Genomic DNA, 14,444 nt, shown 5'->3' on the forward strand with positions numbered 1-14,444 from the left:
TTACTGGGTCCCTCGACAGACTAAATAAGGCTCACCCACACTGGTGAGGATTATTTCTTTACTGTCTACCAATTCAAATGCTAATCTCTTCCAGACACACCCCAGAGGCACACCCAGAAACAATGTTTTACCAGCTATCTGGACATCCCTTAGCCCAGTCAAATCAACCATCATATTAACCATAAAATTAACCATCACAATAAACTATATTTTAGAGCAGTTATAGGTTCACAACAAAGTTTCACAAAAGGTACAGAGATTTCCCATATATCCCCTGCCCCTCCACACACAGCCTCCCCCGTTATCAACAGCCTTCACCAGAGTGGTAGACTTTTTACAATTGATAAACCTAAAATGACACATTATTATCATCTAGAGTACATAGTTTACATTAGGGCTCAATCTTGGTGGTGTACATTTAATGGGTTTGGACAAATGTATGACATGTATCTACCACTGCAGTATCATACAGAGTGGTTTCCCAGCCCTAAAATAATAGGCTCTGCCTATTCATTCCTCACTTTCCCCTAACTTGTGGCAATAATTGATCTTTTTATTGTCTCTATAATTTTGCCTTTTCTGGAATGTTATATAGTTGGAATTATACAGTATATCACCTTTTCAGATTGGCTCCTTGATTTTAGTAATATGCATTTATGTTTCTCCCATGCCTTTTTCTTTCAAAACTTTATTTATTTATTATTTTATTTAGTGATGAGGTCTCATTATGTTGCCCAGGCTGGACTTGAACTCATGGGCTCAAGTCATCCTCCCACCTCAGCCTCTGAAGCAGCTGGGACTACAGGCATGTGCCACCACATCCAGCCTTTCACATCTTTTCATGGCTTAATAGCTTATTTCTTTTTATTGCTGCATAATATTCCATTGTCTTGATGTAGTGCAGCTTTTTTTATCCACTTACCTACTGAAGGACATCTTTATTGCTTCCAAATTTTGGCATTATGAATAAAACTGCTATAAACACCTGTGTGTAGGTTTTTGTGTGGGCATAAGTTTTGAACTTCTTTGGGTAAGTATCAGGGAGTGCAATTGCTGGATCATTGATAAAAGTAGTATGTTTAGTTTGGTAAGAAGCTGTTCTTTCAAAGTGGCTGTACCATGTTTACATTCTTACCAGCAGTGAATGAGAATTCCAGTTGCTTCACAGCCTCACCAGCATTTGATGTTATCAGTGTGCTGCATTTTGGCCATTCTAATAGGTGTGTAGCGGTATCTCGTTGTTGTTTTAATTTGCATTTTCCTGATGATATATGATGTAGGACATCTTTTTATATGCTTATTTATCGTCTGTATTTCTTCTTTGGTGAGATATTTTTTAAGGTATTTGATCCATTTTTAATCATTTTTTTGTGTGTTTATATTGTTGAGTTTTAAGAATTCTTTGTATATTTTGAATGACATTTTAAAACTAGGTATATCTTTTGCAAATACTTTCCCCAGTCTGTTACTTTTCTTTTAACTCTCCTGACAGTATCTTTTTCAGGGCAGAAAATTTTAATTTCAATAAGGTCCATTTTATTAATTGTTTTTTACATGGATCATGCCTTTGGTGTTGCGCTTAAAAAGTCATTGCCCGCTTGGTGCAGTGGCTCAGGCCTATAATCCCAGCACTTTGGGAGGCTGAGGCAGGTGAATCATGAGGTCAGGAGATTGAGACCATCCTAGCTAACATGGTGAAACCCCATCTCTACTAAAAATACAAAAAATTAGCCGGGCGTGGTGGCGGGTGCCTGTAGTCCCAGTTACTCGGGAGGCTGAGGCAGGAGAATGGTGTGAACCCGGGAGGTGGAGTTTGCAGTGAGCTGAGATCGTGCCACTGCACTCCAGCCTGGGTGATAGAGTGAGACTACGTCTAAAAAAAAAAACAAAAAACATTGCCAAACGCAAGATCATCTAGATTTTCTCCGAGGCTGGAGCAACACAGTGAGAAAATCTATTTTTATACTTTTGCATTTTACAATGCAAAATGGAGTTTTATGGTTTTGCATTTTACGTTCACATCTGTAATCCATTTTTAGTTATTTTTTGTGAAGAGTGTATAAGGTCTGTGTCTAGATTCATTTTTTTTAAAAAATTTTACTTTAAGTTCTAGGGTACATGTGCACAATGTGCAGGTTTGTTACATATGTATACATGTGCCATGTTGGTGTGCTGCACCCATTAACTCATCATTTAAATAGGTATATCTCCTAATGCTATCCTTTTTTTTTTTTTGGTATGTGGATATCTAGTTGTTCCAGTATGTAGATATCTAGTTGTTCCAGCAGCATTTTTTGAAAAGACTATCTTTTCTCCATTGTATTACCTTTGCTTCTTTGTCAAAGATCAGTTGACTATATTTATGTGGGTCTAATTCTGGACTCCCTTTTCTTTCCCTTTGGTCTGTTTGTCTATTCTTTTGCCAATACACGACTGTCTTGATTACTATAGTTTCATAGTAAGTCTGGAAGTCTGGTAGTGTCAGTTCTCTAATTTTGTTCACTTTTAATATTGTCTTGGCTACTCTGGCATTTTGCCTTTAGAATCAGTTTGGCAGTATCTACAGAAGAACTTGATGGAGTTTCATTGAAATTACATTGAATCTGTAGATCAAGTTGGGAAGAACTGACTGACAATATTAAGTCTTCCCATCCATGAATATGGAATCTCTCTTATCTAGTTCTCCTTGATTTCTTTCATTAAAATTGTGTACTTTTTCTCATATAAATCTTATACTTAAAAAGAAAAATTTATATGTAAGTATTTCATTTTGAGTGGTGCTAATGTAAATGGCATTGTGTTTTTAATTACGAATTTCACTTGTTTATTGCTGGCACGTAGGAAAGTAGTTGACTTGCATATTAATCTCGTATCCTGCAACCTTGCTTTAATTGCTTATTAGTTTTGGGAGGGTTGTTTCTTTGTTTTTCTTTTTTTGGTTAATTCTTTTGGATTCTGTCTTTAGATGAACATGTCATCCACAACAAAGACAGTTTTATTTCTTCCTTCCAAATCTATATACCTTACATCTCTTGTTCTCATTGTATTGCATTAGTTTTGTCTTCGAGTACAATGTTGAAAAGCAGTGGTGAGAGGGGACATCCTTGTCTTGCTCCTGATTTTAGTGGGAAAGCATCTAGTTTTTCACCATTAAGTATGATGTTAGCTGTAGGCTTTTTGTAGAGATTCTTTATCACGTTTAGGAAGTTTCCCTTTGCTCCTAGTTTACTGAGAGGTTTTTGTTTTTATGAATAGATATAGGATTTTGTCAAATGCTTTTTCTGCATGTATTAATATGATCATGTGACTTTCCTTCTTTAGCCTGCTGATGTGATACATTACATTAATTGATTTTTAAGTGCTGACCCATTAATATCTAGAATAATTCCTATTTGATTGTGCTATAAGATTCCTTTTATACATTGTTGTATTAAATATGGTGGCATTTTATTGAGGAATTTTGCATTCATATCTTTTATTTTCTTATGTCTTTGTCTGGTTTTGGTATTAAGGTAATGCTGGCTTTATAGAATGAGTTTGGAAGTATTCCTTTGTTTCTATCTTCTGAAGTAGATTGTAGAGAATTAGTATAATTTCTTTCTTAAATGTTTGGTAGAATTCACCATTAAATTCACCTGGGCCTGGGGTTTTCTGTTATGGAAGATTATTAATTATTGGATCAGTTTCCTTAATAGATATAAGCTTATTCTGATTATCTGTTTCTTAATATCTTCATCTGCTCTTGGCTTCATTTTATTTTCTAAGCCAGCTTTTTCCTCATCACGGCCAAAATGCACATCAGTAGTACTATTATCATATTTGCATAATTTAAGAGTCACACAGTAGAATTTTTATCTCCTTCAATGATAAAATATGGTATTAGTCTAATCGGTCTGTTTTGTCCATGTAGTGGTTTGAAGAGAGTCCCAAAATTTATGTGCATCTGGAAAATCAGAATGGTGATCTTACATGTTGGGAGGCAGAGGCAGAAGAATCGCTTGACCCCGGGAGGCGGAGGCTGCAGTGGGCTGAGATTGTGCCATTGCATTCCAGCTTGAGAGATAAAGAGAGACTTCATCTCAAGAATAATAATAATAATAATAATAAAATGGTGATCTTATTTGGAAATAGAGTCTTTGCAGATGTTAATTAAGTTAATGATCTTGTGGGCCGAAATCCAATGACTACTGTCTTTATAAGAGGAAGAGAGATAGTAAGAAACACAGAGAATAGGGCAATGTGAAGATGGAGGCAGAGATTAGAGTAATGCATCTATGGGCTAAGGGGGCTCACTTATATTGTTTTAGTGGTTTCAGCTTGGGATGTGGAGTCAGGCCAACCTGGACTCAGCACAACCACTTACAACTTTTTAGTAGGAGTGACATAAGCACAAAGTGCCCCAGGTATACAGAAGTAGGATAGCTCCCCAGGCCTGGTGCAGATACATGCAAGACTTGCCAGAGTGGACGATTTTGCCCTGTGTTTTGAAGAGTGAATTAGCCAGGTATTGATAGAAAAAGGCATTTGTAGCAGATGCCAGCAGTGTCCACTCACATTTCCCTTTATGTTGGTGCCTGGCCTATACTTCTGCACATACTGGTTCAATTTGCCACTGTCAGAACCTGAAGCTCCTTGCTTGAGTCTTTCTGTGGCCTGTAGGAGCCCACTCTGTGTGCACATGCAGGAGGCCAGAAGTGTCACAGAATTAATTATTACTAGGGCAGCCCTCAACAAATGCTACTGGCAGGAATGGTGGGTAAATAGCCCAGCTTCCTCATCCTCACTTGGTAAAACTCTGTGGCCTGTTTTACACATTCTCCTAGCATTCCTCAGAGGGAAGACACTTCATTGGCCCCTTTTGTAACTAGTTTGTTAATGTATTCTTTATTAGCTTCCTTTCCTTCCGTGTCTCACTTCTCTACTCACCAATGGGTGCTTCCTAGGATCACCTCCCAAATAAGTTACCCATATTGGAATCTTTGTGCGTGTCACATTTGTATCCATGTCTTATACATGCTTCTCTTTTTGTATGGGATGCTGTCTAATAGGGAGGTCTCCTTGGGAGACACACAGAAAGAGTAGCATGTACAAGAACATGGAAATTTAAGCATGGACAAATTCCAGAGGTTATCCAAATTATTTGGAAATCTGCTACCTGATCTAGTGATCTGACAGATGAAGAGTTACCTGTGCTTATAAATAAATAGATACCATGATGTGATGATCAATGTTTTATTTTGGGAATTGTTTAGGTTGAGAGGAGGAGTAGGGGATTGCCTGTTTTCCCTGGAGCACCAGGTTCTGTAAAGTATCTGGCATATAGTATAGCCTCCATAGTTTTATTGAACTTACGGATTTGTTTATTGTATCAAAATTAGTGAATTCAAAATGCCTGTAATATAAACTATGGACTTAGGGTGATAATGGCATGTTAATTTCAACAAATGTACCTCTCTTGGTGGTGGGAGAGGCTGTGCCCATGTAGGGACAGGGAGTAGATGAAAACCCTCTTTCTGCTTAATTTTGCTGTGATCCTAAAATTTCCCTAAAAAATAAATCTTAGTGATTTTGAAACAAAAAGCCCAGTACTTACTAAATAATTCATGCTCAATAGATGTTTGTTGAACAGAATTGAGACTCCATGGAAAGGTAAAGGAATGCCTTTCTTTGAACAGGCATTGCATCACCTGATAGTGATATATGAGGAGGGGAACTGTGCCCCAGTGGTGTGTGCTTTAGGAATTTGGAGACTTACTTTAGTTAGAGCTCAAGGTTGTGAGCTGAGTTGTTTGTGAGAGCAAAACGATAGAAATGGTTTAAATGTCCATCAACAGTAATAAATGACGCAAAATCTTTTCCAGAGGACATCTTGTGGTGCTTAGAATGGATTAAATTGATCTACAAGTATTTATAAAGACATTTCTCCAAGGCATGTTGTGCAAGTGATAACCTGGAAGTTACAGAAAATATTCGTAGTGTGATACCATTATGTTAAGAAAAAAAGCACTAAAAATATGCCGCATATCTTTGGCTGAGATGAGGACTCAGCAGCAGATGGGGTGAGGTGATTTTTGTTTGTTTGTTTGTTTGAGACGGAGTCTCCCTCTGTCGCCCAGACTCCTGGAGTGCAGTGGCGCGATCTCGGCTCACTGCAAGCTCCGCCTCCCGGGTTCAGGCCATTCTCCTGCCTCAGCCTCCCAAGTAGCTGGGGCTACAGGCACCCGCCACCATGCCTGACTAAATTTTTTGTATTTTTAGTAGAGACGGGGTTTCACCATGTTAGCCAGGATGGTCTCGATCTCCTGACCTCATGATCTGCCCGCCTCAGCCTCCCAAAGTGCTGGGATTACAGGCATGAGCCACTGCACCCGGCTGGTAGGATGATTTTTAAGTCTTTTCCAGCTCTGAGATTCCCTAATCCTAAGAAGTAAAGTTTACAGTTCCATTTAAAAATATACTGCTTTGACCCATATAAGAAAACTGTAAGACTTTATGGAGAGACATAAAAGAAGACCTGGATAAATGGAGATGCACATATTTCCTTGATTGATAGTCAACATTGCAAAGAAATACATCTCACACAAATTAATCCAAGATTAAAAACAATAACTATAACAGAATTAAAAATCCCAATTCCTTTTCTTTTTTAGGAAGGGAGCCAAAAAAAATTGTTCAAAAATTCATCTTGGAGGTCAAATGTGTAAGAGCCAGACAATATTCGAAAATAAAATGTATATTACAAAGTTACAATAAATAGAAAGAATCATGCACTAGCTCCAGAACAGTCAGACCAAGGAAAAAAAAGGAAACTGCAGAAACATATGTAGATATTTACAGGAATTTAGCATATTGTAACAGTGATGCTTTAAGTCAGTCAGGACACATTAAATTAATGGTTGGGATAGCAGTTACTTTGGTGGTCCTATCCATGGAGAGGGCACATGCATACATCCTTTGTAAAAGCTCCACTGGCCTAATTATTCCAAAAATATTTTAGGTTATTTTTTTTCCTCCTATTTTATGCTGAAAGAAATTCCTGGTAGATTAAATATTTTAAAAGATTTAAGAAAGAACAAAGTCATTAAAGTACTAGAAGAAAATAATGATAAATATTTAATCTTAATTTTGAGACAGATAGTAGATACGATGTTGAAGGCAGAAGCCATAATGAAAAGATGGATATTTTTGACTGTATCAAAATTTTAGCAATTAAGTATATTTTTCCCCTGAATCAACAAAGTTGAAAGACAAACTTCAAATGGGGAAAATGTTCGCTACATAAATGACAGACAATTCTTAAATGTATAAAAAAAATTTTAAGTTTATATAATACAAATGAATATATTACAGAAAAATGGGTTAAGGGCATGAACAGGCATTTGCTAAAGAAGAAATCCAAACAGCATATAAGCATGAAAAAGCATTTACATTATTATAAATCAAAGGAATGCACATCAAAACAACAAGAAAGCTTTGATCTCATCAATGTTTTAAATATTTAAAGTAATTTAAATCTTGCTTTTCAAGTGGGTTACATATCCAAATGTCAACAGTGGTTATTTTGGGATAGTGAGATAAAGGGTGATTTTTCTCTTTTTTGTTTTGCTTTTCTATGGTATTAGTATTTCACTTGTGCAATAAAGAAATAATAGTTTGCACTGACACTAAGGAAAGTGCTCACCTGGCATCTTTGAATAATTGATCTCTGGGGAGTGAGCAAGGGCATGTCCATGATGAGACCTTCCCCCATGGCCCTGCGTGGAGCTTACTGAGCCATATTGAATTGTCCCACACCCAGTTTCAGGAGCTGGGTCCTGGTGGCTGCAGTATAGACAAGAGGGACGAGGCTGGAGACAGGGAGACCAGTCAGGATACTAGATGATAATTTGTAAAAATAACACACTGGAACTTGGTGTGACCATTCTCTTCAAGCAAAAATTAACTTTAAAATAGCAGATTTATTCATGTTACGTGGGAAGAAGGGCTGGGATGACAAGAAAGAAAAAGAAGTGTGGTTGAAGAAAGCGCTGAGCTGATTTTCGTTGGAGTAGAACGTTTCAATGAAGATGCTGAAATTCTCTGTGTTGGAGTGATTTCAAATTCACAATCAGTCATTTCAACCCTTTTGGACAGTCATGCCTGGCACATATTCAAGAAAAATGAAGGGCCACTTCAGTCAAGGTGCCACCCATAAATTGCAGCCTTCCAAGTACGTGACCCTCATCAAATCCTGTGGCTATTTCACCAGGTTCTCATCCTGAATCTAGATCATCAGAGGCCTGATTGTTGTCTGTTGAACTTCTGTTTAAACCTGTTATATAAGACAAGCTATGCCTCATAATTCTTCAGAGTCATTCTCTTCTTTAACTCGGTATTCAGCATCCAGCACTTTCTATAGGAGGTGTGAATGAATGTCTTTCTGTGTCATGGCATTTAATATAGTTTTCCACTGGAGAAGACTGAATTGTTTTAGGCTGGGTTCCCTGGAAACAGATTCTGAGATAAATCTTTGTGTGCAGGCTTATAGGGGAGAGATCTCAGGAACAATACTTATTTATTTATTTATTTAGAGACAGAGTCTTGCTCTGTCACCCAGGATGGAGTGCAGTGGTGTGATCTCGGCTCACTGCAACTTTAGCCTCTCAGCTTCAAGCAATTCTTCTGCTTCAGCTTCCTGAGTAGCTAGGACTATAGGCACAAGCCAGCACACCCATCTAATTGTGTGTGTGTATGTGTGTGTATTTTTAGTAGAGAAGGGGGCTTCACCATGTTGGCCAGGCTGATCTCGAACTCCTGACCTCAAGTGATCTGCCTGCCTCGGCATCCCAAGTTGCTGGGATTACAGGTGTGAGCCACTGTGCCTGGCCAAGGAACAACACGTAAAGCGAGTAAGGGAAAGAGGACTGGGTAGAGGGAGAAGTGGAGCTTCCAGTCCCATGGAGGTCTCTGCAGCTTGGATGGCCTTGCAGTGTTATCCTCAATTGAAGCATAGGAGTCAGGACTGTATCCTCCCAAAGTTTGTGGGGTAAGTGCTGTCACTGGGCAGAGGGCCGATCCCTGGATGAAGCAGGTGTCTGCAGCCAAGGGAAATCTCTAGGGAGGCAGGCAGCTGCCAGAATGAGAACCTCAGTGAATGGCGATCTGCTGGTGCAGCACAGCACCTACTTTCAGTGTTCTATCCAAAGTCGAACTTCAGTGATGCTGTCACAGGACATAGTCTTCAGTGTAACACTGCAAGCAACACTCTTACCATGAATGCTCAGTAAAGAACACCTTCAAAAGCTTCTCACACCTCATTAAGCTGTGCTTAAAATGAAGCCCTTTTCCCAAGGGCATATCCAAAGGAAATTATTCATGTCAATTATTCATCTCAATTCAGATGGGGTAAATAGCTTGGGAAACTGACAAAAGCAAAACTTTAAAGCATAGCAAATCAATATTGCTTGGTTGGAAGGTTGGTTCTGAGAATGGAATCTGATCATGTGTCTCAGTCCAGGTTGCTACAACAAAGTACTATAGACTGACTGTCTTCAGCAACAAACTATTTTTTCTTACAGTTTGGGAGGCTGGAAGTCTGAAATGAAGATGCCAGCATGGTTGGATTTTGTGAGGACCCTCTTCCTGGTGTACAGACAGCTGTCTTGTTATATCCTCACGTGGCAGAGACGGAGCTCTCTGATCTCTTTATCTCCTTATAGACTCTAATCTCATTCATGAGAGCTCCACTCCCATGACCTAATTACCTCCTAAAGGCCCCCATTTCCAAATACTGTAATATTGGGAATTTAGGGGTCAACATAAGAGTTTCAGAGGGATACAAACATTCAGTCCATAGCACGTTGATTAAAAAATTGCTTAAAGGGCAGCAGTAAGAAGACGTACAGCCAGATCAGAAGACTTATTCAAACTCTAAATCCTCCAGCAGCTATGACTGTGAAAATGTGCTGCTCAGATCTGCTCTGGGGAGCATGGTTGACTGCCAGGCCCTGTCCCTGACCTTCTGGCTCCCCAACTCCATTTGTAACAAGCGCAAGCTCTCCCTATACTGCTCCTAGCCAATGATCACGCATGGTGTCAACACTAGTGGATGCCCATCTCTGTGAAATATGGAACTCCTCTAGCAGGCAATTTTGGCGCAAGGACTCCTCATTTTCAAAACCTTCTTAGAACTGTGCTACAACCTGAGGTGCTTCTTATCCAGTCTTTCTTCTTTCCCTTTCTCCTTTAACCAGTGTCATTATCTGAGGGCCCTTCATGTCTATTCCTGCTCCTGCTCCATTATCCTTCCCGGGATTTTCCACCCAGTAAATAAGTCTTGCACATCTGATTCCACCTTGGCATCTGCTTTTTAGAGGGCCTGTTGATACAGGTGGACTAGAAGTGGGGTGATTTGAGAAGATGGTAAGATCGGCTTTGAGAGTGGCTCACTAATTGCCCAACTGGCTACAAGAACTCCATCTTGCGTGGACTGTGGGGTCGTGGATGGTGTCTGGCACAAGATAGTGGCCCACATGTGGATTTCAGTGATGGCGACTTGGGAAACTGACCCAGTGGAGGGCAATGCCATTTGCGTGGGATAGTTAAAGCACTTGAAAGATGGAGGGAGCAATGTCTGAAAGAACAGTGCAGTGGGCTTGTTATTGCTATGTTGTGCTGATGGCCTGCATGAGATAATGAGAAAGAGAGGGTCATTAGTAAACAGTTAAGGCTGAGTGGGAGTCAGAGGTCTCCTTGGTAGGTAACAGACAGGCTCTTATCTCCTGCAGTGGAGGAGTGTGGACAGCAGAGAAACAAAAGAGATTTTCATGATAAGAGTTGCAGAGCCCCAGAGATGTTTAAATGCTTAGCCAAGGCAGGTCTGGGCCCTGGTTGGGAAAATCTGGAACCTTGAAGCACAAAATGGGACATCCTGATAGAATCCCTGAGGATACTGACTCTGCAGACCCTGACAGCTTGCAGAGGTGGCTGATCCTTCCCTAGTCAAAGCTAACACTTCCCTCATGTGGGAAGGCAGTGTTGAAGCCTCTAGCATAAGGAATGAACAGGTGCCCTCTCAGGAGCTGCCCCATCTCTTCTTAGATATCTGCCAGGGTGATAACTCAGGTTAAATTCCAGCATCACCCAGCTGGGGATGTGTTGGGCCTGGTAAGGTGGGAGGAGGAAGATCACATAATGTAGGAGCCAAAAGAACTACTTAGCATGTACCAGCAGGAGCCAGGAGAGGACCCCTGGAATTGGATTTCTGAAGGTGCTTGATCAAAGTGGGCAGGAACTGTGGTGGGATTGATAAGGAATCAGAGAGACTAAGGGGTTGAGGAGGATTTATTATTTAGGTGCACTGGCCCAGTTGGATTAACATCCAAAGGACTGAGCCCTGAACAAAGAGTCAAGTTACCTTTTAAGCATTTCACGGGGCTGGGGGAGATCTGTGCAGGGAGAAGCATGTTACAGAAGCAAGAAACAAAGACAGTTATTTAATTAATTGAGACATGCATTACATCATTTCTAACTTTTCAAGGAAAAGCATGTTTTATGGCTTGAGTTTATCTGTCTAGTGACCTTGCAGCTGCACAGCTAGAGAAACCGTGTCTTCACAATGCCTGGGAAAGGGAGAGATAAGGCTCACTAGCCACGGAAAAACAGACAGTTAATTTTAAAGGACTCCAGCTCTTTCTCTTTCTCAGGGTGAACTGGGTTTTCTTACATAGAACTGAGTTTCTGCTTACACATTCTTTAATTTCTTTTAATTCCTGTTCCACAACAAGCCTGGCTAAATACAAATTCATTGTCTTGGGGGCACTTTCTCGGGACTTGGGACTCTAGAAGATGGGGTAAACTCACTGCTAGGTGACTATTAGAAGCTGAGAGAAAGCCATGGTCCATGCAGAGTAAAGCAGGAATGCCCGAATTGCCCTTGGAAATGGTAGAGGAAGGACAGAGGAGCTGAGGGACGTGGACTTGCCTGAATGATTTTTTTTGTGTAGAGCCCGAAGGCAGACAGAGGGGAATGCTTCATGGGAGGCCCAGAGGATGCATCATCTACTATGGCCATGGGGAATGCACTGGCGTGAGGGGCACTAGAATCACTAAGAAGTTCCTCTGAAGGGAAGGGATGAAGGTAGGAGAGGCGATCACAAGGCTGGGCTTGATAATATCCACTGGGATAACAGGATCTTGAAGTAGTAGAAGCCAGGTGGTGGCTTTAACCATGAGGACCCCAGAGGATGAGATTACTGCATGGCAAGGGCAGAGGCACAGCCAAGAGGGCTTGATCCACAGGAGGTTGTGTAGGGCTTTAATAGCACAAGGTCTCCCTAGAGGAAAAATAGATGGGCAGCCAACAATAGTGTTGCTTAACATCTACAACTGGAGGAAGACAAGAAGCTATTTACCCTATGCAGGGAGCAGTTGTTTAATAAAAAGCACTGCTCATTGCTCAAATCTCAGACCTGAGCCTATCTTCACACTGAGACTACAGAATCTGTTGACTTAAGAGGTTGTTGGGTCCCTAAAAAGAAGAATCCTGCAATACTGAAACAAATATTTACTGTAGTTAATGATTGCTCTTTGGTCTGTGTCCCATGGCCCTTTTCTTGACTGAATCTATGTTGAGGAAAGAGGAATACCCAGACATTTCACAGGTGTTATCCAGACACCCAAAGTGTGTAACACACATGGCTCCTCTCTAAGTGTGGGGGCTTATGGGGATCAGGTAATAAGCAGAGTCCTGGATAATGTCCAGCTTACAGTGGGTCCAGAAATACATGGACCCATCCAGTAGTCATTTCCTTAGTTTCTGAGTGCATAATTGGGAGTACATATTGGGCAGCTGGAGCAATCTCCACATTGATAAGAAGCTCAAGGTCCTTGGTCTTGTGTTATCATGGTGCGGAAAGCCAATGGGAAGCCTCTGAAGCTGTCCTTCTTTCCAAGTCAAGATAACAAATCAAAACCGGTATTTCATCGGAGGGGATAGTGAGATGATGGTGGAGATTAATGCCATAATTAAAGACCTAAAGTATACAAGGGTGGTTGGTCATCCCTGTCGTATCTCTATTTAACTTGCCAGTCTGGCCCCTTTGGAAATCAGGTGGATCCAGGAGAATGACATAATGGCTCTGCACAGTCCAAAAGGAGCTGGATCACCTGGAAATTCCAGAGCACATCACATCCATCTATTTCACCAATGACATTATGCTAATCAGGTAGGATGAGCAAGAGGTGGCTAGCACGTTGGAAACTTTGGTAAGACACATGCACTCCAAAGGCTGGGAGATAAACCGTACGGAGACTGAAGAACCTCCTACTTGGGTTTTTAGGGATCCAGTGGTCAGGGATTTTCCAGGATATCCCTTTCAAAGTAAAAGGCAAATCATAAAGTACACATAAGATAAAAGAAACAGCAACTTACAAAATTTCCAAAAGAGATACCTAGAATTGTTCATAGTGTTTATGTCCTTTGAGATGTTTTCATTGTGCACAGAGTATAAACATAATAAACTAATATGGGATCTCACTACTCATCCATCACAATCCAGTATTTTGCTTGTTTATTTGTACACTTTTTTTTTTAAATAGCCTGTCTTTCCTCACTGTGATATAAACTTCACGAAAGACAGGTCTGTCTTGTTCACTGCTACATCCCTGGCACTTAAAATGTAGCTGATGCTCAATAAATATGTCTTGGTGAAATGAAGGAAACATACTAGACACATAATTTTGGAGCCAGCTACTTTAACTTCCAGACATTTAAGATTATATTTCATCATTCTTAAAATGCGTCCCTCCAAAAATCATATGAAAGCACTGTTCCCACACTCCAAAGACTATTTCTATGAATGCAGATTCAGAACCAGGAAGCCTTAGTCTTTTGGCAGCCTTCGAGTCTCTTCCCTTCTGGCCGGTACTGCCGTAGAGACTACAACAGACACATTCTTGGGTGGATCATTCTTTAGAGGACCCAACTCACCAAGGACAGGAGAAAGTTGTCCCCAGGCAAGCAGCCCAGCCCAGGGCCATGTACCTCCTTAAGCCACACGGGGGCGCCAGAGCGCCGCAGTAAGCGCCCGGCCCGGGGCCGCTGGGAGAAAGACTCTGGGCGGCTGTATTGACTGCCCGGTGTGGGCGGAGCGAAGGGCGCCCAGGCCGGTGTGGCGGGCAGGAAGTGCGGCTGCGCGCCTGCGCATAGGTAGGGTCGGAGGTGTCACAGCTTTCGCTTCTGCTTGAGTCAGTCCAAACGGTGACGCCTTTCCCCAGCTTTTCCGAGTAGGCTCGTGCCCAGGGCAGGAGGCAGAGTGCGGGAGTGGGGAGGGGGTGGAGCGCAGAGCGCCTGCGGGGGCGCCAGGGCAAGGAGTGGGGATCCGTGGGGAAGGGGATACGGGAGGAGGCGTGGGTGGGCGACTAGGCTGCGTGGAGGGGAGGGGCGCGGGGCGCGGGGGCGGGAG

At 41.4% G+C, this 14,444-nt stretch overlaps 1 protein-coding gene across 2 annotated transcripts in view; it reads left to right on the plus strand.

The window, feature by feature from the left end:
- The first annotated feature begins 14,129 nt into the window (after positions 1-14,129).
- The window catches only part of OMA1 (OMA1 zinc metallopeptidase), a 72,445-nt gene continuing 72,130 nt past the window's right edge, over positions 14,130-14,444 (plus strand). The window contains exon 1 of one of the 2 annotated variants that reach the window (XM_011941344.1): positions 14,130-14,226. The gene's annotated coding sequence lies outside the window, so the exon portion shown is untranslated. Of the gene's footprint in view, positions 14,240-14,444 lie in introns of both variants that reach the window. The other variant, XM_011941343.1, reaches the window with a different exon arrangement.

This window comes from Colobus angolensis, unplaced genomic scaffold, assembly GCF_000951035.1.
Source record: "Colobus angolensis palliatus isolate OR3802 unplaced genomic scaffold, Cang.pa_1.0 Scaffold102, whole genome shotgun sequence".
In the NCBI taxonomy this organism is placed as follows: Eukaryota; Metazoa; Chordata; class Mammalia; order Primates; family Cercopithecidae; genus Colobus; species Colobus angolensis.